Here is a 26,190-nt window from a genome sequence, read left to right as displayed (position 1 = left end):
ACGATAAAATCTATTATATCAACATATATGGCCATACAACAAATTCAATGAAATCACAAGGTTCATTGATTTTTCGTCAGGAATTATCCCGACTTTTCATCGATAGTTTCGAAAAAGTGCGAGAGAGAGAGAGAGAGAGAGAGAGAGAGAAAATATTGAGGGAGTAGTTAAAATCACAGTTACCAATCTTTGATCTTTCCCGATCGTGAAGTTTCTTAATTAAACGATGGTGGTCGATTCGATTTGTTTCTTCAAGTTCCATGAATCCCGGTATTCTCTCATCGTATGGAAGTAAAAGAGAGAAGAATTTTAATTGAGCTCGCTGCACGAAATGAACCGCGTTTGAATTACTAAATCGGTGAACGTACTGCCGGGGGAGCTTTAAATGATTAACGATCGCCTTCGAAAATTCAGACTTTTAGTCGAGCCGGTGCTAATTGGAAAAGCGATTTAACGAACCGACCAAAATAACATTGAATTCGAATGTCTATGTGTCAATGTGGAACGTATGTGTCTGTATACGTACGTGTACGTATGTGTACATTTGTACGTATACTTCTATCGATTAGAAAGAAACTATTTGATTTTTATCTATTCCTTTTTTCCTTTATTTATCTTCAATATTCTTTTCCTCATTCCACTAATCATTATTATCGTGTACGGAAGTCTGAAGATAGGGGCGGCGTATAATACAAAACCGGTAACCGATTAATGTCACGAAAACTCGCAAAACTGGTTAAAGAACCGGCATCTCGTACGATCCTGATCCCTAATACTCCTAAGGAAAAAAAAAAAAAAAAAAAATAAATAAATCTGAGTGTTAAAACTTACTTATTTTCCTTAAACAAAACTTCATTGATCGCAATATGAAGCACAAGTTTCGCCAATGATATTACCAACGTATTTAATATCTTCTTAGAACGGAAATATTATAAAGGAAGGAAGTAACGGAAGGAAAAGATAAAATTTCATTTATACAAGCGCTAAAAGATAATTTCGTTGAATTTTACGGGAAGGAGATGCGCACGAGTGAAAGTGCAGAGAAATGATTGGTGCGACTTTACATAAGAATACCTTTCTCTGTTGGTAAAAAAAAAAAAAAGAAGAAAAAAAAAAGGAAAAAAAAAAAAAGAAAAAAAGGGGCTGCAATTATACGAGAGTTTCGACCCGATCAGATATGTGCACGCTCGTACACGTAAGTACGTAAGTACGTCTTTGTGGAAAAGCTCGCGTGATGGAATCCTTATGCGTGCATAACGAAAATGTGCCGTGCAATTCTTATTCCGCGTATGTTCGAGATACGTACGTACGTATGTAGACACATAGCACATACTTACGTACGCATACGTCAATTTGCAAATGACATAATTTCACAACAAACCGTGCAATTCCTGAACAATCTTATTATTAAATAAAATTGCGGCCTGTTCAAGGTTAGGAATATTACTGTCCGGACGAAGGTATCCGAGAAAATTTAACTGTGAAGAATATTCGAATCTCTATCTTATTCAAATTCATATATTTACATATATACGTACATATGTATTTAATCGCATATTAGACGTAGTTTATATATCTTGACGAATCCCACCTGGAAATCATATAATAATAATCCTGTCGAATAGCTGAAAGGCTATGACGAAAGTAGGTTTTGTTGAGAGAAATAGTGGTTTGCACCGTCGTAGACATATCGTGTTAGATTGAAAGAAGAGGTCGAATAAAGCTAGCTCGAGGGATAAACGAGAGCTCGTCATTGTATTCGGCGCATTGTACTTGGATCCCGAGAACTGACCGATATTTGACCAAAGTCACTCTAATAGGGAGGATTAGGGTATTCGATACGATGAAACGAAAAGGGCTCGCAGGCTCATCAAAATCAACGAAGGACTAGGAAGACTAGCAGGTGGCTTCACAGAGAAAGGGGGGAAAAAGCTCTTCTTGAAGGACGATAAAAAGGAAAGGGGTATTCCCCATCCTTTCCGAGAGGCGGAAGATCCAAAGAGATCCTTGAAAGCATTCACTTCTGTTCCATCTCTGACTACTCTACTGCGCTTGGTTTCAATGTATCTACATCGTTCTGATGTACACGGTGATCAAAATATTTCCTTTTATTTCGACGAGATCTTATTGTTATTCTCAAAGATATTATAAAGTCTAGAAAGGGAATATGTAAACAGAAAAGAAAAGGAAAAAGAAAAAAAAAAAGGAAAAAAAAATTAGAAAACAAAAAAAAAAGATATGCTTTCTCGATTTTAACATTATTATCAATTATTATCGATATAACTACGTGATCGAATAATACATCGTTAAAATTTAACTAAATATAAGAACTGTCATTGTCGATCCTCGAACACCCTATGTACAATGATCGGAAAAGAAGCATCGAAATAGCCAAAGTCCCCCGGTGGTATTATGGTCGCAAATCGGCCTTAAGATGTTTGAAGAAACGATTGTTTCGGATCGATCCTTCCTCGGAGGTTTCGAATGTTGAAATGAAACTCTGGATATCTATCTGATCGACTTCACCAAGAGAAGCACCGCATCGTCGGCCTTTTCAAGTCGCTCCACAATAGTATAATAGAGTCCATCAACATTGAAAAGGCTCTTGACTATTCTTTACGCTAGTCCGCTTTAAATCTCGTCCAACTTGACTCTGAATACCTTCGATCTGCTTTCTCTTTTCTCTCGATAAATCGTAACACCCATTGTTTCCATCGTTCGTTTAACGATAAAAGACGATAAAAGTTGTAACTTTGATTCTTGGTAATTTCAACAAAGATATAACAATGGCAATACATTATTCGAGAGACAAGTAAAGAGTCACGAAAGTGATTTGTCAAGAATCAATAGTTATACTTTACACTTTGAGTTCTCGAAATCGAAATGGATCAATTCGACTTTCGATATTACATCTATATTACGGCTATCGATGTTTTCGGGTCAACAAACATCCCCCTTTTTCGTCTCGAACACGATACAAACAGGTAGACGTATGAGAAAAAGAGAGAGAGAAAGAGAGAGATAGAGAGATAGAGAGAAAGAGAGAGAAAGAGAGAGAGAGAGAGAGAGAAGAATATAAGCCACGGTACAACGACCCTTCCTGATCGATTAATATCAATGCAATAAACGTCAGTGCGTATCGAAGAGGAGGGTCGACCCTCGACGATGACTGGTATTCGTACGCGGAGAAAAATATACACCTCTCCATTCCGCAAAACACGCAAGAGCCCCCCTGACCCCGTTGCGCTCAATCGCTCTCTGCTCACCATGCTTTTCCTCGAAGAGGGGAAAAGACCTTCGAGGCGGCTACGTTTCGCTCCATCGACCTTCCGCGCGATACCTCTAACACCGTTCGACATTGATTTATACTCGTTTATATTCATGAATGAACCCTTTATGTAAAAGAAGAAAGAGAGTATATTGTCCTCCATAATTTCTTTCCTTTCTTTTCTTTTCTTATTTTTCTTTTTTTTTTGTCCTTTCTTTCTTTCTTTTTTTCTTTCTTTTTTTATTTATTTATTTATATATATATATATATATATATATATTTTGATTTTTTTTTTTTTATTTTTTTCCTTTAACCGATAACTCCATCTATATTCAAAATAATCTTACATTTATATAACAAATGAATATTTCTCAATTTTCTTACTCGTAAGAATAATAATAATTATCAAAAATCGTTTAAACCTATCAGATATATATATATATATATATATATATATATATATATATATATATATATATATTTATAGGATTAATCCCCGACTTATATTATAATAGGGTAGGCACGCGTAGAAATGGATCTATAGGTTCTAGTATTTAGAGGTAAGTACCCCTGGAGCTATCGATGGCGTATCGATGGGTCCCTATTGTAGTTCTGTTCTCGAACAACAACGCGAAAGGGGGATGAATTCCTGGGCGTGTAGACGAAACAGTACAGGAAAGAGAGAGAGAGAGAGAGAGAGAGAGAGAGGGAGAGAGAGGGAGAGAGAGGGAGAGAGAGAGAGAGAGAGAGAGAGAGATAGATAGAGAGAGGGTCAGGTAACACGTCGCAGAGGAACGATTGTGTCTCGACAGCGATTGATACGATTCGAGTCGAAATCTCGTGGTCCATTGTCGGTTTCGCTTTTGCCGCCTCTCCTACAGAAGTGTGCGCGCGCACATCTCGATTGTACGCCACCGCCGGTATTCACGGTCTCATCCGACGAGCAAGCAACGGTGATTTCTCATCTACGTAACGGGGTAACGACGTACAATACAGCCGGCGAAATAATAAAGGTCGCCGCGCCGGTAGGAAGGAGACGGTGAAAAATGAAAACGGCGACGAACATAAATCTACGAACGCTCTTCCGTTCTCCTTTACGTGCGAGTTTCTTCTATATATTTGTAGAGATACATATATGCGTATATATATATATATATATGTGTGTGTGTGTGTGTGTGTGTGTGTGTGTGTGTGTGCGTGCGCGCGCGCGCATGGTACGTATTTATATACTATGTATACTACGTGTAACAATAATAATGTCTGGTTTGGAGTTCTATTCCATTTTATTTATTTTCTTTTTCTTTTTTCTCTCTCTCTCTCTCTCTCTCTCTCTCTCTCTTTTTTTCTATATATTTCTTCGTTTCTCTGTCTTATAGCATGCATCGTGTTATTGTATGCAGTTGCAATGTTTGTATGCATCGAGAATACGATTTCCGAGTGTTAACATAACTACGAACATATATAAACGAATATATACGTGACTGCGCACTGTAATTACGGTGAATCTAAATGACTGATTAAACAGTATCGTCGATAAGTAGTACATCTGAATGCATTGCTTTTAAATGACTTACGTCTACATTATTTAAAATTAAAATAAGAAAAAGATATTGTTACTTTTTATTCTACATAAAAATATCTCTCACTCGTTATCCTTACGATCGACACGTTTCTCCTCTGTCTTTCTTTCGTCATTCGGACGTAGTAGACTATAATTAATTTCGTCGTAACCATGCTCACGTCGATCAATTGATAGATATAGCATACGAACAAATTAACTCAGTTGGTTCATCGATTTTTACCATTAAAATGGTATCGTCGTCGATATAATGTTTGTTCAGCAAATACGGATTTTCCAATCAGGAAGAACACCGTGCGTTCGTTGATTTTTCCGCTGATTACTCGCCGCATGACTCTTTTACGAGAGTTAAACCGTTAACGTTCGATAACTCTGTCTGTCTCTCTTTCTCTTTATCGGTCTCTCTATCTCTTTCTCTTCCGTAGAAAACTATATTTCATCGTTTCGACATTTCAATCGAATCAAAGAAATGAAACGATCAATATAATAATAATAAATGATCGAAGCTTCCACTTTCTTTTCTCATCGTCCTTTCTCTCCTTTAATAAAAACATAATAGGCGGCATGTTGCTCGCTACCGAGAGAGTCGACGGAAGAAGTTCTAAGCTTCTTCGACGAATGCTAAGTAGCGTTTATAAATACATAATCACAGTGATTAAAGTGGGAAGGTGCACGGCCGCCGAAGGCACGTTTCAATTAACAACCAGGTGTCAATGGTTATTATTATCGCCTCTGGTATGTCGAGTCGAGCTGAGTCGCACGCACGCTTAACTCCCCCTCCCCCTCCCACCCCGCCATCCCCTTCCTTTCGTTCATCCCCCTTTTACTCTCTACCTTGATCTAACGAATCATCAAACACCTATCGTTATTATCGCGAAATAACGAAAGACAATTTCGTTCTCCTTCGGTCTATCTCACTTTTCTAATTCTTTCGCGATTCCCGAACACGAAAGGCTTTGAAAAGTTACCGGACCGGTTTCTGGAGTCGATCGATCAGTATTAATCCCTACACAGATGGCTTTTCGATTTGAAATTATTATTCGTTGAAAGTCTATCGTTCGTTGGTTAATTCGAATCGGTAGGCATCTTTTGCACGATCGAATAAAAACGTCCTACGATATTTCATACGACGGCAATGCACAATTATGTTAAACATCTCGCCTAACTGGGTCACCGGTTTGCCAAGAAAAATCGAATCTTATGCGATTACGACGCTGCCTTACCAATCCGATTTAATAGATACTTGCTGAAAGTCACCGCGGCAACGGCACGTGTTTACTCGACTGTGAAACATTCAATTTTAATCATTTAAGAGAACGTTGGTAAATATATCTATCTTATGTATTTAAGAATCATCTGGTATCATTCTGCGATCTGTCTGTCGATTTACAGGTTGAAAAGATTTATATTGAAAATAAATTGATTGGTTAAACTATTATATTATATGTGAAGATGAAAGAGTTAGTATTGGAAATATTTGGAGAGAATGGAAAGATTTTTTCTAAAGAGGCACTACTTTTCATTCTATCGTGTGTATCCAAACGATATCGGTGGCCCCGTAAAAGAAGATGGATCGGTAGGAAATCGCGAGAAGGCACGTACAGCGCGCGTGTGGTCCATCAATCATGTCGTTGCCGGCGACAGGTGGACACCAGGGTCTCCATCGACCCCACATAATTGGGAGAATAGTGCCGGTTTGCTGGTCGACCGGACACACGGTCATTTATCTTGTCGCGATCGAGCGCCCATCGACGGTTCGACTCGATTCGAGTTAACGCCCGTGAAATCGCGCGTCGCCCGTTTCGGAAAATCAAGCCTTGTTCCACCACTACCAGAGGTCGTTCCATTCCATAATCGGTAAACCATTTCCGCATTTTCACGTGCGTTCGAAATTTTTCAATCGATCGTTTCATTCTCGGAACTTTATTTAAACGTTTTCTTTTCTTTTACTTTTTTCGTTTTTTTTTTTTTATTTCCCCCCCCCCCCTATCGTTTTCTTTTCTTTAAGTAAAATTAGATCGACGAGAAAAGAAGCGGGTGTTGTCACGAAGTGAATTCAAAATGTGTGTTCTTCAAAAACAACGGGTCAAGACATAGCCTGTGCGAGTAACCTAACACCAAGAGGATTCGGCCCTTCCCTTTATTTCATCGGACGTTGTCCTTTCTTTTTGTCACGCTTCGCTTTGTCTCGTTGGCCCGCTCCTGGTCCAGATCTTCTTTTACGCTTGTCGTCATCGTCGTCGTCTGCGACGGCGACGGCGGTGGCGGCAGCGGTGAAGGCGCCGGAGGCGGTGGCGGTAGTGACGACGGCCTCCCCTAGCTGGCATCTAGTGTCACCGACGAAAAAGAACGGGCCCCACGCTGAGAGTGTACCCGTACCCAAACGACGAACTTTCCTTAGTCTCAAAAATAGTCTAGTTTAGACTGGTACCTTACGTTACCATGGATTTATTTTCTCTCTTGGCAGGAAAAAGATATATGATAGTTTCGAAAAGGAAAAAAAAAGAAAAAAAAAAAAGAAAAAAAAAAGAAAATCGTAAAAACGATCGTTTTATAATTCGTACGAGAATATTCCTTGTTAATCATCTTTACGATTTACTTTATAACATTATTTAGCCTCGAGCTTCTATTTTCTTTCTCATACGTTAAAATGTTGTTTTTAAATCGTTTCCTTAGATTCTCAAGATATCCGAATATACGTATCCACGATATATGGATCATCAGAAGTATCTTATGAGTACATTGAAAAGTACAAAAATATAAGAAAAAGAAACAAGAAAAAAAAAAAAAAAAAAGAAATGAAGAAATCGACGCGCAAATGAGAGACGAGATTAAAGTAAATAATAAAACACCTACGATGTCTCAATATTATACATACCTTTCGGCATTGAGCATCGAACTATGTTATTCCAAGTGAACAGAGGAAGAGGATAAATAGAAGGATGAGAGAACGAGACATAGACTGGAGGAGACGTTAAACTTTAATTGACCGGACTAAGGTTCGGTACTACCGTCAAAGGCGTAATCAAGCCGACTGACAGACAGATACGATCGTACAACGAGCAACGTTATCCTCACTCGAATCTCGAATCGCTTCGACCTATCGGAATCGTGAACGAGCGAACATTGGAAAGCGAGGAGCCGGCGGGCACTCCAAGGGCCACAACATCCAAGCAAACGTGTCACGACAAATGCTGCTCCTGCAGTTGCTGCTGTTGCTGTTTCAGTTGCTGTTTCTGTTGCTGCCGCAGTTGCCGTAGTTGCTGATGCCGTAGCTGCTTCACCGATTCTCTAGCCACTGGAATCGTCTATCCTTCGTCGATCTAACAAACTTCTCTCTTTCCAACTTTTTACTTCAAGTTTATACCGGCGAGAAACTCCGTTCGATCGCGAGGAATCGAAGGATCACCGAATGACTTCGAAAGATTCTATCTGATCGCCTAGCCTTCTCAAGGAAAAAGAAAGAGAGAAAGACAGACAGAGAGAGAGAAAGAAAGAGAGAGAGAGAGAGAGAGAGAGAGAGAGAAAATATCTTTCCAATGTGCCTTGCGAACCATTATAGTTTAAATCTTGCTTGAGAAGTTTAGCGAGTAGGTATGTCTATCAGGATACTCGTATCGTCGTCGTTATTTCGTTATAGGAGCAACACGAGTACATTTCTCCTCTTCACGTTTATAAAGTCCTCCATTTAAATTGTCTTCAAGATCCTCTCTCCCTCTCTCTCTCTCTCTCTCTCTCTCTCTCTCTCTCTCTCTATGTATATATATATATGTATATATATATATATATATAGAGAGAGAGAGAGAGAGAGAGAAAAGATATATATATATATATCTTTTTCTCTCTTTCTTTTTCTAAATTGGATCTCATAAGGAACGATCGTAATCATAATTTCTATATTATGAAGAAAAATTATCGATCGATTAAGAATGTTAATTTGATTTTCTCTCGATCTATCGTCAAAGTTGTTGCATCGAAATTCGTAACGATCGCTTATCGATTTCGAGAGAAGAAGGCCGTAAACGTATCGATCGATTCTCGAGACTCCATTAGCAATTACATTTACAGACTCCCATCTGTATGCGCGCTCACGTCGTTGAAACGAGAAGGGCGAATCTCTGAAATCGATCCTACGCCGCTGATCTCGAGAGGGCAAGCGCAAACTGCCAAGGCAGTTACGTGTTTCGAAAATCGACCCGGGGGCGATCGAGGAATCGTGTCCACTCGACTTCTCGAAGTTAAAGGAAGCGGTCCATCGCGGGATCGTGAATCAGTTGGATGAGAGTACTCGGAGAGAGTTTCTGATACCAACAAACAACCCTCTCATTTACATACTCATACCGTATCCTTGGATCTCGATCAGTATCTTCGATAAAACAGTTTAAGTGCTAATACCATTCCTCTCTCTCCCTCTCTCCCTCTCTCCCTCTCTCTCTCTCTCTCACTCTCTCACTCTCTTTCATTGCTTACACGATTCGATCAAAAAGATAATTTTCATTGGACAAGCATTTTAATTAACATTGAAACATAATTTCTTGGAAGAGCGAGGGGTCGAAACTTATTACCAGGGCAGAAACAAATTATGCGATGAAAAATTCACGTGTGTCAATTAATATAACGCGTATAATAAATATAAACGTTATATGCATTATTTATCATTTCTATATCGAGCGAGTGTAATCGTTATATTTTCGAAAATATAATGATTACACTCGTAGAATTCGAAAATTTAATTACATTTTTAATGATACCTATAAAATAAATATACAGTTCATCAATCGAAATTCTTATTAGATGTTAAATCGTGATATTTTTGTGCGTTATATCCGCCAACGACGAGGCAGCCGCAATGAGGACCGCATCGACCACATCACCAGACGACGAGCGTCCTCGCTTTTCAAAGAGGGGGTGGGACTCGAGGCTTTGCCGAAGAAGGCTCTCCTTTCTCCATCCATTTCAAAGGACAATAGTCCGGCAGTGTCTTTGTGAGAACCGCGATGGAGTGCTCGGATTGTCGTTGATTACCGGCGAGAAGTGCGTCGTGGATGAAGAGCGGTGATAGGAATGAATGAGAAGAGAAATACGAAGGGAGAGATGGTCCGTTCCTACGGACAACTATCGATCATTAGAACATCGAAAGTCGCTTTTGCACGATCCATCGTTGGCTCCTTCTTACATGATTTTAAATCAAATATGTTTTTTTTTTTTTTTTTTTTTTTTTTTTTTTAACTATTATAACGTTACGACGTAACGAATAAAATAGTTAAGTAAAATTTAATTTACATTCGTAATAAATTGATAAATAAATTATTATTTTCCATTCGTAATTGAAAAGATTAATTTTTTTTTTTTTTTTTTTTTTTTTAATAGCTAATAAAAATTTCTTTTGCCATTGAATATTATAAAGATTTTTTTTATACCGCTAAAAATTATAATGCTCCAAAATCTCTGTTTCGTCGTAAGAAAATTTCATGGTACAGCCATAATGGCTCTCACGATCGGTCTTACGGAAAGAATACTCGGAGAAGATGGAAAGTCTATCGTAATAACAAATAGAAAGTTTTTCTTTTTTTTTTTTCTTGATTGTTTTCTTTTTTTTTTTCCTTCATTGCTTTTTTAATCTTTTTTTTTTTTTTATATGCCGCACTCTAACTTTCTTGAAATCCTATCGACGTCTAGGCTGTCAGGAATCTAATACCAAGCTCCTAGATTTTCAGGAGGATGCGAGGAGGATGTCTCGTATTCGCAGCACGTGTTCCCGAATATTATTTTACCTGTATGCGGGTTGGGACCCGGAATTAGATGCCCCGAGTGACCGCCGTACGGTTTCCAATTACGGATGAATCGTGTTCTAAGTCTCGTCTAAATCAAATTAAATATACATTAATAACTTCCGTTTCCTTATATTTGCCATTTTATTTAATTAACATCAACATTGTCGACGATGTTATTTTTTGCGTTTATTTGAAAACGAAAAAAAAAAAGAAAAAAAAAGAAAGAATAAAAGAAAACAAAAAAAAAACAAAATAAAAAAGAAAAAGAAAAAGAAAAACAAAAAAATGAAAGAAAAAACGAAGAAGAAAACCCTTTTTCCTTTTAAACCCAATGGAAAATATCTTGTTACGAGGAATGTTTACTTAGATGTAACAAATATCGGAAAGGATATCTCGTTGAAAGCGAGATCGCGCATCACGGAATACCTTTCTTGTATTATCTCGTACTCGGTATGCGCATCTAAGGAGATTACATCGGTGATCATTAAAAGTACTGTATAACATATACATATACATACATAGATATAGAAGGAGAACGTGCGAAGTCGATGATAAGGAGAAATAAGATACAAAGGGCGCGATGCGATCTGAAACAATTTATATTGGAGCTAGCTCGCGGTGGTGGTAGCTTTGCCGATCGATAATCTACGACCGATCACGAGCGCTTCGTGACCGAGATCTAAAACAATTGAGTCGTAGACCGGAATAATTGAATCGCAAAATAATCCTCTCCCTTTCGACCGTAAACTTAAACGTTAGATAAGTACATACTTACACATATGTGTTTGTATATCGAGAATTCATAATATGTATATATATATATATATATATATATATATATATATACACGTGTGTCTTCGTCGTTCATTCTTATAAAAGAATAATCAAAATTACCTCACTTTCTCCGTTTTCACCGTTTTCGTGGTTATTCTTATCGGTCGATTTAAACGATGGTTCACATCGGTGCCGCAAAGTCCACTTAGCGGTTTCGCACAAACGATGACCCTCGAAAAGAGGCTGAGGGAATACCGTCCACTCCCAGTAAACTCCATTTACTCTCACACCACTACTGGCTCGGTTTCCACGCATCGTCTCCTCATGACAATGAACGTTTCTTCTTCTCCTCTCTTTCCTCTCTTTCATCTCTCTCTCTCTGTTTCTCTGCTATCCTCTCTCCTTCTCCTACGTCTTTATCCTCTTACTCTGTCACCAATGTGACGAACCATGAGAGAACATTTTTTTTTCTTCCCTCTTCTCTAAACTACGCTTAGCAATAAAATATTTCTATTTTCCTTACTTTAACGATCGAGAAACTAAAGGACGAAGTGGCTTTGTAAGACAAATGGCCGAAAGAAAGAAAGAAAGAAAGAAAGAAAGAAAGAAAGAAAGAAAGAAAAAAAAACGGAAAAGAAGGAGACAAAAAAAATAGGCTGTAAACAGTGTAGACGTAAATGACTTTCCTTCGGGAAGGAAAAAAAAAAAAGAAAAAAGAAGAAGAAAAGAGAAGAAGAGAAAGAGAGAGAGAGAGAGAGAGAGAAAAGAAAAGAAAAAACGAACGTTTTTCTAAGGATAAAGAAACCGTTTTCGCGTCGATTAAACTGTGTGTACTCAACTTTAAGCCGAGTACACGGTCGAAGGGTCGCGGTGATAGCCTCCCTCATTTCTTCTTCTTCTTCTTCTTTCTTCTTATTCTTCCTCATTCTTCATTTCTTCCACGCCTCAGCCCTGTCCACCCATCCCCCCCGCCCTAAAATTCTTTATATCGAAAAAAGAAAAAAGCGTTGATGTTATCTAGAAACTCTAATTGTCCGTTGAATCATCTCTCTACTACTATCGTTCCATTATACGCCTACTATTACTTTCTCACGTATTTTTATTTCGATTAGATACCCTCGCATCGTATGGAACTTTGATCTCGTCTTAATTGTTTAGAACGTAGACATCCTGCCGTGGCGTTCACCTTCGTGCATTCTACCTTTCCCCAACCGGTGTACGATTTCTCGAGGATGCGTTTCGGGGCCCTAGAATTAACGTGGCAAAAGAAAGTACGAGGAGAGCGAACGGCAAGGGCCACGAAAGATTGCAGGGTGCAAACCCGAGGAATGCCGTTGTAAGAAACGAAGACGAAGACGAACCCGAAGAAGAAAGAGGAGAAGAAGAAGAATGACCGCGAGATGGCAAGTGTGGGAAAGATGAGGTTGGCCCACATGACGCGAGAAAAGTGGAACTAACGGACTGGCATGCCTACATGGTTGCAACGAGAGAGAAAAAAGGGCCGGCCCTTTTGACACATATCCGTTGGTAAAGGTAAATAACTTTTATTCTTTCTCTGCAACCGCAACGATTGCTCAACGTTCAAACGCAATTGCGTTTAACCGATGATATATACATATGTATGTATATATATATATATATATATATATATATATATATACATATGTATGTATATATATATATATATATATATATATATATACATACGTACATACCTTAAATATATATATACGTAAACACGTATGTATGTATTTGAATATAAATTTGAAAATTATTATCGAAAGACGTGAGAATGTTGGATAGCCGCCGATCAATATTACTACTATTTTGTAAATATTATTATGCATTAGGATCGCTAATAAGATGCTTTCCCTAGCCTTTCTTAAAGTTTACGCACAACGAATTGAAACGATGCACCTTCACCGAACGTTCCTTTAGCCGTAAGCCTATATTAGTTGATGACGTTACAATGATAAATTTGTAGAAAAAAAATTTTAACACCGGGATAAAGGATAATATGGCTATATGAATGTACCTCTATCATCAAGTAAAAAAAATTGTGAAAAGCGGAGAGCGGAGAATTATATACGTGTGTCCTTCGACGCGTCTCTCGTTCGACTAGTTATATAAAGGAATACTGAGCCGTTCTCTAAAGTGAAACCTATAAACCAACTTGTAACGCTTAGAATGTTTATTTACGTTTCCCACTACTCGATGAGATACTCCTCTTTCCTTTCAAACGTATTTCCCTTAACTTTCTTACGTACTATGCGTTTGACCTATACTATCGTTCTCGTAGTCGTAGTCGTCGTCGTACTCATCGTCGTCTCGTACTCGCTTCTAAATATATTTTTTTTTCTTCGAATTGTATATACCAACAACATTACCAATGAAATGGTTATTGTGCAATGAGAAAGAGGCTGTGAATGTTTCACGATTATTTTAAAAAATTAGAATTTATATTTTAAAGAGGCTATATATATATATATATATATATATATATTCTATCACCATTTAATACCAAAGAGGATACTTTCTCGGGCCACGTGCGTCTACGACGAAGAATAAGACATTCGAACGAAGAATTCTCACGGTGTCTACCGGTAGAAGAACGCATCGCAAATGTCGAGCGAAACTCGCGCGACTTCCGTGCCAGAAATTTCAATCGTCCCGCTGAAAAAAAAGAAGGAGAAGGAGAAAGAAAGAAAAAAAGAAAAAAACGTGTAAAAGGAGGAGGAGGAGGAGGAGGAGGAGGAGGAGACAAAGTTACAGAAAGGTAGACGCTCGCGCGAGTAGTTATTGCACGCTCACTTTTTCTTTCGCACGTCGTCTCGTTCGAACGGCTAAACTAATTCACAAAAGATCGGAGCGAGACTTACGAAACGAGTCGTCGATTCGCACGCACGCACGCATGCACGCACGCAACGAGCTGCGATAAAATGGTCAAAGTTTCGAAAAGAGAAAGAGAAAAAAAAGGTGAAGAAAGAAAAGATAGAGAGAGAGAAAGAGAGAGAGAGAGAGAGAAAGAGAGAGAGAGAGAGAAAGAGAGAGGGAAAGAGAGAGAGAGAGAAAGTAAGCAATAATAATCGTTCCTATTCCTTTTGAAAGAATAAAAATGAAAAAAAGAAAATGGAAAAAAGGAGAGAGAGAGAGAGAGAGAGAAAAATGAGGAAACGACGAGACAACGTAGCGAACATTTATGATAATTATTATAATCTGCTTCTAATCTAAATTATGATATTTCAGTATATATGATAATCGCTTGAGAAAACACGTTCTCCGAGGTTGGATTAGGTCGATAGATCGAAAAAAAAGAAAAAAAATGAAAAAGAAAAAAAAATAGGCGACGGTACATTAATTCATATCCTTGATATATGAAATAATACAGATACAAAGATTCGAACCGTTATAAATATTAAGATACGTATCAGAAGTGATAAATTTTAGATGAAATCAGTGGTGGTCGATGATCGGCATGGTTGGCAACCGGTTGGCGGATGATTTGAGATCACAATGATATAGGTTTCCTCAGTCCTGAGAGGATGGATCGATATTGGATCGATAAATTCCATTATTAATGTGAGCGCAGCAAGAAACTGATAAATTGCCAAGCTTGGATACGAGTCTAGCAGCGTCGATCTTACTGTTCCAACAAAACGAATCTCCCGGTAGCCTAGAGGCCACTCAAAACGATTTATTTGCCCAGCCTGTTCCTACTTGCCGGGACTATAATTTTCCACGACATTCGCGCTCGCGCAAACGATTACGCGTTCCAATTTTATCCGGAAATTGCTAAGTGCGCCCGAAGATAGTCGCTGACGAAGATATTCGATCCTTTTCGTTTTCTCTCTCGAAGACGAAGAAATGATATCGAGAGGACTACCGTAATGACCCTATCGCAACGGCTTTCTACATTTTCTCGGGAAGGAAAGAAGGAAAGGGAAAAAAAACAGAAAATAAACAAACAAACAAAAAAATTATATAAAAGAAAATAAAGGAAAAGTATGCCTAAAGCTAATATTCCGTCTTATGCGGCAAGGAGGCACGCATATCGGGATAAAGAATCGCAATGAGAAACGTATATCTACGATCGACGATGCAACGTCATTGTTGGCGTGGTAGGTGTGCCGTTTTTAACAGCGATGTTATTTCATGGCGCAAATCGAAGCTGCAGCCGGCTGCAGGTGCACCGCTCTTACTCGATCTGGAGACGTTTCGATGTGCATTGTGATCGAATGATATAATAAAGGCTGAGAAGTCCGTGGGAAACGGAGAACGGTACCACCTGACGCACTCTGACGGCAAAGCACAGGATACGTGCGTTTATATATACATACATACATGTATATGTATATATATATATATATATATGTGTGTGTATAAGTCTATTCGAGAAGCACGTAAAAATTTATGCGCACACCAACGAATCCCATCTCATTTCTCTACGATCTCTTTCACGATAGAGAGAAAGAGATAGAGAAACGACGTGTATGCATATTGCGTATCTTTGTGCCAGAAGAGGCTGGTCTTCCGCAATAACGTCCGAATAAACGTCTTTCGTCGCGATAACTCGAAAGCACGAGGTATGCGTGCCAGATAGAAAATATTCGTAAATAAACGAAGGATGCGATCTTAACATTCTACAGGGTTGTTTGGAGCTGTGCCAGCTACGACGCGAATAGCAGAAGGTACGCGGACGACTCTTTGGAAAACAAAGTTTTACTTGAGTAGCGTACGACCGGCCAAACGATTTTGCCGTAACTTTCGAAAGGATTTTCTAGTTGATTATATACATGTACTCTTTATACACGTATATACGTATTACGTGTATTTATCGACACGTCGATTTGAATAAAATAAAAGGAACGAATGAAAGAATAATAACGAACATATCGTATACGTTCGTGTGTATGCGCATAACAGACGTTCATTTTATCCCGATCATATTGTTATAATTATATTTTTGAACCCTAACAAATGTAACGAATGTTTCGAAATATTATAGAAAACGAATGCACGTATATATTGGTTAACAGATGACAGAATAGCAGCCTCGATACCGGCAATTAGCGAGATATCATTAGCAAAGGAACGTTTCCGTATACGTTCGTAGAGAAAGGGAAGATGAAAAAAAAAAAGAAAAAAGAAGAAATATAGAGGAAATTCTTTTCAACCTTGATACACGAATATTACAGCGTGCAAACTAAAAATTACGAACCCTTCTTTTTATTTTCTTCCAATTGAATGTGTCACCCTTCGAGGCTATAAACTTAAATTATGGTACGATTCTGGATGTATAGAAATGAAAAAAAAAAGGAAAAAAGAGAAAAAAAAACAAAAAAATGAGAATAAAAGAGACGAAAAAATAATGATAGGTGGAATGATCAATGGCGAAAATATGCTCCTGCAAGAGAAAAGAAAGAAACTGAAAGATAAAGAAAAAAAAAAAAAAAGAAAAAGAAAAAGAAAGAAATAAAAAAAAAATAAAAAAAGGGGAAAAAGAAAGCGGACGGAAATCTTCTTTAAAACTATTAATCTACTTCTAAATTCTAATTTGGCCTAATCGTGCTCATCTTGAAACTGGAAGAAATCGTCGAAAGAAACGACATCTTCCGCCACCTACGCAGATGGAATCGCACGATCGACGTACGCCCTCGCAAGCTGCAATCGACGACGTTGAAAACCGTACGAGTTATACGAATTGTCGGTTCTCAACGGGATATCAGAGTGGCATCCTGCAGGGCTCTGCGTGGTGCCTTAGCGCTATCGTTTCGAGCTTTCATCGGAGTCATCGTCATCGTCATCTGGCAATTTCTATGAGGGACACGCATTCTTCGATAGATTGACCTTAATCGATTCGTCGTAAAGCCCATAACGATTCTTTCGATAATATCGTATCGACCTTTCTATTTTTTCATAGGATATTCGAAGGATCTGTCAAAAATTAAAAATTCGTCCGACGAGAGTTTTTGCAAATTCGTCGAAACGAAAGAAAAAAATTTTATCGCGCTATTTTATGTGGTTTTTTTCTTTTTTTTTTTTTTTTTTTTTATTACGTCGCTATGTAAAAATTTTTCTATAGAATTAAATAACCTTCTCTTTTCGAGATCTATCTTGTCGTTCGATAGAAAAGATTCATTGGATAGCGTGCTCGCTATACGTATGTATTGGAATTCCGATTTCCATTCGGTCGAACAAAGCCACCGAGCTAATACCCAACGTATTTACACTACGTGCGACGGCACGGATCAATTAATTATACTACTATATACTATACTTAATATTCGCCGTGATCATCGTCGGATATTATTAATGTTCATAATTTGCTAATTGCCCTACAGGATTGATGTTCACGAAATTCTGCCTTTCAAATTCCTACCATTGATTCCAATTTGTGCCCATGCAAAAGATTGCCTAGCATTCGTACGTTTTCAATTAATTGAAAGCGAACTCCCGTTGATTCGTCGACTCGAAACGCCGGAAAATGGATTAAATGTACGGACTTTGAATCGAACATCATTCGATGAATATTTCGATTGACGATCCGACGAAACTATACAATCTATTAACGCGACCATCCAATTTTTCATGAAACCTCAGAAGTGTATTCGTAAAAACTCGATGAACAAGGAGAGAGAAAGAAAAATGTTCGATGCCCTGAGGCATTTCGCGTTCTTCTCAACGCAACCATGAAAAAAAAAAAAAGCCTGAGAAAAGTTTCGGCGAGGTAGCTAGAAAAGAGCACAATGCTTTTCTTGGACGACATTGCCGGGGAGGATAAAAGTTCCAATACGAAACGAAAGAAAAACTGCAGTAGAAGTAGAAAGAGAAAGAGAGAGAGAGAGGGAGAGAGAGAGAGAGAGAGATAAAATGAATATAGAGCGAGGGTTGAATCCGCGATGTACTCAAGGGTAGAATCGTGCGTGGACAAACGGACGGGAAGGGTGGTGTCACGACATCGCGATGTTATCGATTAGAATGACATTTTTGTGCTTGCGGCGATGTCAAAGTTTCGTGTAATTGATATTCCTGAAGGTAAAAGAAAGCTAGATATCACAAATCAATTTTCTTTTGTGTATCTTTCGCTTCAACTATTCTACGTGTGTGTATGTATATATATATAATATATATAATATATATAATAGAACTTGCTTTCCATAAGAAATCATCTTCGATAACACTCATATTACATTTTCTATTTCCATTTTCCCGAAAGATCCGAGCGTTATCTCGTATCCTCTTACAGTCAGAGCTAGTATAATATTTCGCGGAAGAGCGAAACCTTCTCGAGTCCTGTCAACCTTCCGAAAGGTCACGTGAAATCCACTGGCGTCGTCGTGACAGGCCGGGGAAGGGTGGAAAGAGGAATTGGAGAAGCGCGGAAGCGTATACGTGACCCACGAGTCCCCGAAGGGGCTCGTAGACGTTGTCTTCCAATGAGGGCGAGAAGAGAAGAGGGAGCAAGGGAAGGAGGATTTGCCTTCGAGGAAGAAACGGCAGCATCGTCGTCGTCGTCGTCGTCGTCGTCGTCGTCGTCGTCGTCGTCGTCTATTCGCTGAAGAGAAAAAAGCTCCGCTTCTCTAAGCCACCATGATTCCAGGAGATAAACCCCCATATTATGTCGCGCGAGATAATACGAAAAATCCACAGCGAGACATTGTCCTCGGCCGACACAGCTTCCACACTAAGTTAAAGAGAGAAAAGGATAAAGATAGAAAGTATACTCATAGAAAGATTTCACGGGTGGCACGTTAGGATACTGAACCTTCTACCACTACCATCACTACCATCATCACTACTACCATTGCTATTACCTCTGCTCTATACTTTTCGATGATAAGACGACGAAAAATTACGAAATAAAAAAAAATTAAAGCTCTAGTTCCATGAATACACACGAAAACGTAGATATCTATCTACCTATCTACAATCTCGGTACTTTACTTCCGTACCAGCCATTTTTATTTCGTACAGAGAATTTAATTTTTATAAAAAACATCATGAATCCTTTCGACATCCCTCTTCGTTACTTTCTCGACGGATTTCATTAACTGCGGTTTTACAAACGTGATATATGCATATATATATACACACACACATACACACACACACATATATATATATATATATGTATGTATGTATGTATGTACGTCCAGGACAACGCGTTTCATTTTTTCTTCAACGTAGTAGAAACCTTTCGTGTTAGCTGCGGAATGTAGAACGAAAGAGAAAGATTAAATCTGAGCTTATCCGTTTGTACACGTTAGAAAAATTCCGGGCAACCCACGAATTCTTTGATCAGTGAAGTAAAAAAAAAAAAGAGAGAGAGAGAGAGAGAGAGAGAGAGAGAGAGAGAGAGAGAGAGAGAGAGAGAGAGGAGAAGAAGAAAGAAGTATCGTTTTTGCGATTATTAGCGTCACAATGAAAGAAAATACAACATGGTCGTTATCAAAGTAACTAAATGGTTATACCATATCCTCGAGTAGTATAAGTATATAAATACATACATACATCGGTGGCCAATACTAAAGACCTTCCAACGACATTTATTGGCGCAAAAGGTATGCGCTCGGTGTGCCATAAAAAGTTCACACTGCGGTCAACGGACACGTATTAAGGTAAAGTTTAAATAAGAACGGGAAGTTCTCGTTGGTTAGGATTCTTCGTTGTCTCGTGGACTCGCGCGTTTAATTAAGCAGTAAATCGAGATAGTCCGGACGTTTACTTTTATTGCGGCCCTAAACTATATCCACTGGGGAGATCGTGCGCGACGAAAATAAGAAAAAATAAGGACAGAAAGAGGTAAGAGAAAATTAGAGAGAAAGAGAGAGGGAGAGAGAGAGAGAGAGAGAGAGAAAACTTGCGGTCAGAACCAAACAAGCCAAAACTTTCGTTGGTTCATTGTCGTCCATGGGAGAAGGATGGAAGAAGGGGGGAGGAGGAGGAGGAGGGGGTCACTTCTTTCTTTTTCCGCACTTTACCTTTTTTCCTCGCTTCTTCTTTCTTTTTTGTTTCCTTTCCTTTTTTGTTTTTCTTTTTTTTTTTTTTTGTTTTATTTTTTTCCTCTTTTTTCTTTTTTTCTTTCTTTCCTTTTAACGGGCAATAAAGAAGTGCACGCAAGCTGGAATACATTATAAAGTACGTGAATTCAGGGTGGTCCCAAGAATGACACCTTCCTCTGTATCCTCTTTCCCCGTTCTCAATTTCTCCGTTTGCATATCGAACCGTTTAAAGCCTTAAAAGCATTGAAATTAATTTTATCGTTTATTTTCACAGGAAGAAGTCGCCGATGACCGTTCCGATATAATAAAAAAAAAAAAAAAAGAAAAAACAAAAAAAAAAAAACGTGTTGCCGTTCTCGGTAACCGAACGTTTTACGTTCGTTTATTTTGCCCGTTCAAAGGTTCGGGTTAATGATATGTCGACGTTAGTCGGGTGTGACCGTCGAGATAAAGGTTTTAAAAAAAAATTAAAACTTGTAAACGCGCGAATCATAAGGTTAAACCCAACATCGGCCGTTAATTAAAGGGTTTACAGATTAGGCGTACAGGGGCCGAAAAAACGTGAATGAAAGGGGAGAGAGAGAGAGAGAGAAAGAAAGAGAGAGAAAGGGAGAGAGTGACGGTGATTGGGGTAGCAGAAGGGAGTAAAAAAAAGACAAAGAAAAGAAAAAAGGAACAAATAAAAAAAACGAGATAGACCTTATCACGACTAGTAACGTTTTGAAAACAACTCGGAACGTATTATCGACGCTCGATAAATATCCCTTTAGAAAGATATAAAATATATATATATATATATATGTATATATATATATATATATGTATATATATATATATATATGTATATATATATATATATATGTATATATATGTATATATATTATCTAAAGTATATTTACAGTATCATAGTGAAATCTATAGAAAATTGGCCGATAAACGATCGATTCGAGTAGAAAATGGTACGAACTATCGGTTATGTGAATTGGCCAAAAGAAAGGAAAGAGAAGAAAAGAAGAAGAAGAAGAAAAAAAAAAAGAAAATCTAGAGAAAAGAGGAGCGAAAAGGGAGAAAGAAATGCAGGTCGCATCCGGCGCAGCTCGTCGCCTTCCACTCCCATTTGAATAAAAGCAACGATAAGCACATCCTTAGAGTCGCTCGCAGTTCTGAATTGTTTCCGCTTCTTAAACCCCCGACAAATTTATTATAATAACTACCCTTAGCCGGCGGATCTCGCTGCTCGTTCCCTCTTCTGTCTTTCTTTCACTCCCCTTTCCTCTTGACAATTTCCCACCTCCTCTTATCCTCTCCCTTTCCCACCCCCTTTCAACCCTCTTTCCCTAACTCCCTCCCGCCACCACTCTTAGCCCTCGACGCTCGCTTCTGCGCCTTTCCTAGAGCCGCCTACGCTTCTCTTTCTTTCTCTCTCTCCCACTCTCTCTCTGCTCTCTCTCTCTCTCTCTCTCTCTCTTTCTCTCTCTCTGTTTCTCTCTTTCTTTTCCTATATAGGTACGTACATCTTTTTCCCTCTCGACATTTTCCTTCGGCATCGTTTTTCTCCCTTTTCTTCCAAAGCGAGAACTCCCTGTTCTCCGTGGCCGCGAGGCGAAAGGGAGGAACGTTTCCACGTATAATGCGCTTCTTCTTTCTTTCTCCTTCTTTCACGCGGCAAAGAAACTTGGGGATAAGGGAAAACGAGAGGCATCGGTTGCAATATCCGAGAGAAGCGACGAGTTTCGTCTTTCCACGTGCAAATATTCCAAGCGCTGCCTTGCCTCTTCCTTCTTCTCCTTTTTCGCTTTATACCTACATACCTTGCCTGTGCTCTCGCCTATCACGAGGAACTTTTTATTAAGCCAGCAACGACGACGATATAGATCCATGTACTGTATATAATATATTATATATATATAAATGTGTGTATGTCTATGTATATATGTATGTATGTATGTATGTATGTATGTATGTATGTATGTATCGATGTCTGAAATATGAAAACTGCTAATAATATAAGGTAAAACGAAAGAAAACTCAACTGCCATTTTATTGCTGGTATGCCGATGGAAGAAACGTTGTTGAAACTATGTATGTATCGTATTGAGTATGTCTTTTAATAAACCAACGGTATGCCTTCAATTCGAATACCTAGAGGTATGTAAAAAAAAAAAGAAAAAAAAAAAAAAAGCAATAAAGGGAAAGAAAAAGAAAAAGAAATGGAAAAAGAAAAACAAAAACAAGAAAACGAGAAAAAAGAAAAAGAGAAAAACAAAAAGAAATTTACGAGTCGAGCGTTGGCTCGCGGCTTTATAAAACTATTAAATCGCTCCGGGGATGAAACGTCAGCGATAAAGAAGGAGAAGAGCAAAGGAAGGAAGGAAAGAGGCAAAAGAGGCGAGTCACTTCCGTCTCCCTTCTTCTTTGAAAAAGTGGGAGGGGAACTTTTTCTCGTATACATTGTTAACTGGAAATAATTCAAGCTTTGTACATTTTAATAATACCTACAACGTTCGCCCGGAAATGACACGAACGAAATCAAAATTGCAGACAATGAAAAATGAGAGAAACTCAAACGTTCTCGCGCGCCAATAGGTACCCTTCTTCTTTCCCTTAGAAATATTTTAGTGCGAATTTACTATTGGCCGAAGTTGGTGTCCCTTTCGTTCCAATTAAATAATGCCTCGTAAAGTTTCGTAAACGGGGGAAAAAGGATACGCGCTGGTTGCGTTTCATTCCGAATCTTTTTAATTTCCTTCTCACCGGTAATATGACTCTAATTCTAACGTTTCTTTTCTCAAGTTTTCCGGGCTTCCTATTTCGTTCATTCTCAGAAATTCTCGCCGAAAGAGATAGAAAATGGTTGATATTTATTACTTTTAAATAAGTATAAATTAACTAAAAGAAAAAGAAAAGAAAAGAAAAAAAAGGAGAGAGAGAGAGAGAGAAAGAGAGAGAGAGAGACTGACGTAGACGACCTTGTCAACATAGGTCACCTTGAAAAATCTTACATTAAATCAACGAATCAAAAGATTCGATGGTAGAACGTGTAATTTCCACGTGAGCGAGCCGAGAAGCATAAAAACGAAAGAAAAGGAGTGAATAAGTGAGCGAGTAGGGGGCGGAGGGGGGGGGAAGGATAAGGTGAAGGGTATTAAGGGAAAAGGGAAGAAAGAAGAATAAAAAAGAAAAAAAAAGAAAAAGAAAAGAACAAAAAAGAAAAAGAAAAGAAAAGGAGTAGAAACGAAGAAGAAGGCGAGTCGAGAAGGCGAAGATGGAAGGAAGATGCTCTTACGAGGAGGGTTCGGCTCGAGGTGGTATTTACGACGTCATTTCCTCGCTGACTGTCAATAATTTCCCTGGGGGACGTGGAAGACACCACCTTTCGTGTAACGGGCCGCCTTTTCTCCTTTCTCATACTTGGCCACCCCCTTCTGCTCCTTCGCCACGCGTTTTCTTTCTTTCTCCTAGTCCTTCATCTTCTTTCTCTCTCTCTCTCTTTTTCTCTCTCTCTCTCTTTCTCTATCTATCTTTCTCTCTCTCTCTCTCTCTCTCTCTCTCTCTTTCTTTCTTTATCTCTTTCACTCTCATTCCCTCTATTCTCTTCTTCACAATTTCCATCTCGCTTTACTTTATAGCATTCATTCACCCACTCTCTCATACCAAACCCTCTCGCTTGTCCCACACGTTCTCTTCTTCATTTCTCTGCAAATTGAAAAGTGAGCGTGGAGCGATGTTGAAACGTCATCGCTGACGAGCAGCTTGAGTCCCGAGGCGACCAAGATGTAATGGCGAAATGGAATAGGATTTTGTCGGTTTTTCAGAATGAATCCATTTTTGATAACCAATAGAAGTAATCGTCTGTTTGATCTATCAATTCTCGGATACCCCATCACGTTAAATCATTAATATATTATCCTCAAGATCATTCATTTTCCTTAATCATTATTGGATAATTGTTAAAGTAAAGGATCTTTACTGTGGTACAATTTCATTACCAACAGAAAATCGAAATCTCAGGGTGCAAACAGCTGGTTCTAATGAAGCATCTCCTTTAACTAATTTACAATCAGCGCCCTCCGCGCGTTGGTTGGACCGACCCGACCGAGTAGCGGGAGGGCCAAGAAAGTAGAAGAGAGAGAGAGAGAGAGAGAGAGAGAGAGAGAGAACTTGGTACCCAAGTTCTCTGTACTTTCTCTCTCTCTCTCTCTCTCTCTCTCTCTTTCCCCCTCCCTCGAGGCTGTCGTCGCCATGACCTAGAACTCTTTAATATCCACCATCGATACCGTTTCGTCCCCTTTAACTCATTAGACTCGATCAATTATACGAAAATTCTCTTGTTACCCGTCCTTTAAATTATCTCCTTATGTCACATCTCCATAACTCCATGATTCAACCAAATCTTACGATTGGTATCTCTCGAGATATCCCGAGTACACTAACGTAATTCATTTTACGCTTAATCTTTTTTACGATCCTTTCTTATGGTCATCGTTATGGTCATAGATTGTTTGCATTCGAATCCTCTTACCTGCAACAAAGAAAATAAATAATTATTTAAAGACTCGAATCGAATCATTCAATATGATATGATCAATTTTCTAAATAAATATAACATATAAAAACATTATACTTTGCCGTCAATCTATGATATCTTTTATTAATGATTATGAAACATCAATAGAATGAATAGCTAGTGTCCAATGCCAATACGCGCCATCTATAGGAATTTATTCGAGATAGATAAATAGATAATATTTTTGTACCCGCTTTTAAACTCGCTATAGTTGAAAAAGCTCTTTGTTATTTTCCTTTTAAACTTTAAAAAGTAATTTATTGCTCGTCAATCTACGGGTAGATATACCCGTATTATAAAATGGCGTAGGACGTGTTCAAGCTCGAGAAAAGAAAGGAAAAAAGAAAAGAAAAAAAAAGAAAAAGAAAAAGAAAAAGAAAAAAAAGGACAGAAAAAGAGAAAAAAAGAAGAAGAAGAAGAAGAAAAAGAAAAAGAAGGCCTAGTATGTTTAGTTCGCGTGCGCGGCATAACGTCCTTTGCGAGGACGGTCGTTAAATAATTGCAGCCGTTCGTAATTAATGGTGAATGCTTTGTTATCGCACCGAGCGTGAAATAACGTATACTGTAAGAGCTCGGTGAACCGAGGGCGACAAGCGAACCAAGACGATACCATATTTATTTCGTTAAGCTCTCACCCCACGTGCGCCCTTTCTCACAACGGTGTTACCCTCTCCAAAGCCATCGCGGCGAAGGACAAAACGAGTGGATCTCGAAACGCTCGCGAATATAAACGTTGCTCTTGGACGATATTACGGAAATAATGGCTCGCGATCTCTCGAAGAATACTCGAGAATTTTTCCGTGAGTATAACTTCAGAGTAAGAAGAAAAAGAAGGTGGATGAGAAAAAAGAAAGTGGAACGTTAAAAACGTTTAAATAAACATGTTCGAATATAAAAGTGCTAGAACGTCGTTCGACAACTGGAAGAGGATTGTAAGAAAGAGAAAAAAAAAAGAAAGAGAGAGAGAGAGAGAGAGAGAAAGAAAAAGGAAAGAAAAAAGAGAAGAAAGAAAGGTGAAAGGAGTGGTACTTGATCGAACATATAGGACCAGAGAGAAAAAGAGTGAAGGAAGAAAGAATTAAAAAAAAGAAAAAGAAAAAAAAGAAAAAAATAAAAAGAATAATGAAAAAAAGGACAAGAAAAAGAATGGGATAGGAAGATTCATAGAAAGAAACAGGAGTGGCAGGAATAAGATGCAAGGCACACTCGTTGATATTATGCAGGAG

General features: G+C 38.5%; 1 protein-coding gene and 2 long non-coding RNA genes across 6 annotated transcripts in view; all 3 read right to left on the bottom strand.

Annotated features, from left to right (window-relative positions):
- Positions 1-26,190, bottom strand: part of MESR6 (misexpression suppressor of ras 6) — a 450,575-nt gene that overhangs the window by 276,240 nt on the left and 148,145 nt on the right. The gene's annotated exons all lie outside the window — the stretch shown is intronic.
- LOC118441554 (uncharacterized) lies at positions 9,625-12,193 on the bottom strand. Of its 2 annotated transcripts, XR_014983846.1 has the most exons (3): positions 11,516-12,193; positions 10,622-10,709; positions 9,625-9,952 (listed from the first exon to the last, which is right to left on the bottom strand). It is a non-coding gene; the product is annotated as an uncharacterized LOC118441554 (long non-coding RNA). The 2 variants fall into 2 exon arrangements; XR_004838151.2 differs by lacking the exon at positions 9,625-9,952 and having other exon boundaries at positions 10,357-10,709.
- Positions 24,631-26,190, bottom strand: part of LOC146873234 (uncharacterized) — a 46,705-nt gene continuing 45,145 nt past the window's right edge. The window contains exons 2-3 of the long non-coding RNA XR_014981848.1: positions 24,733-24,919; positions 24,631-24,652 (exon numbers count right to left, since the gene is read on the bottom strand). This is a non-coding gene — a long non-coding RNA (uncharacterized LOC146873234). The remainder of the gene's footprint in view (positions 24,653-24,732; positions 24,920-26,190) is intronic.

This window comes from Vespa mandarinia, chromosome 2, assembly GCF_050613455.1.
Source record: "Vespa mandarinia isolate Hongniang chromosome 2, ASM5061345v1, whole genome shotgun sequence".
Taxonomy (NCBI): Eukaryota; Metazoa; Arthropoda; class Insecta; order Hymenoptera; family Vespidae; genus Vespa; species Vespa mandarinia.
This window is presented reverse-complemented; position numbering and strand designations above follow the sequence as displayed.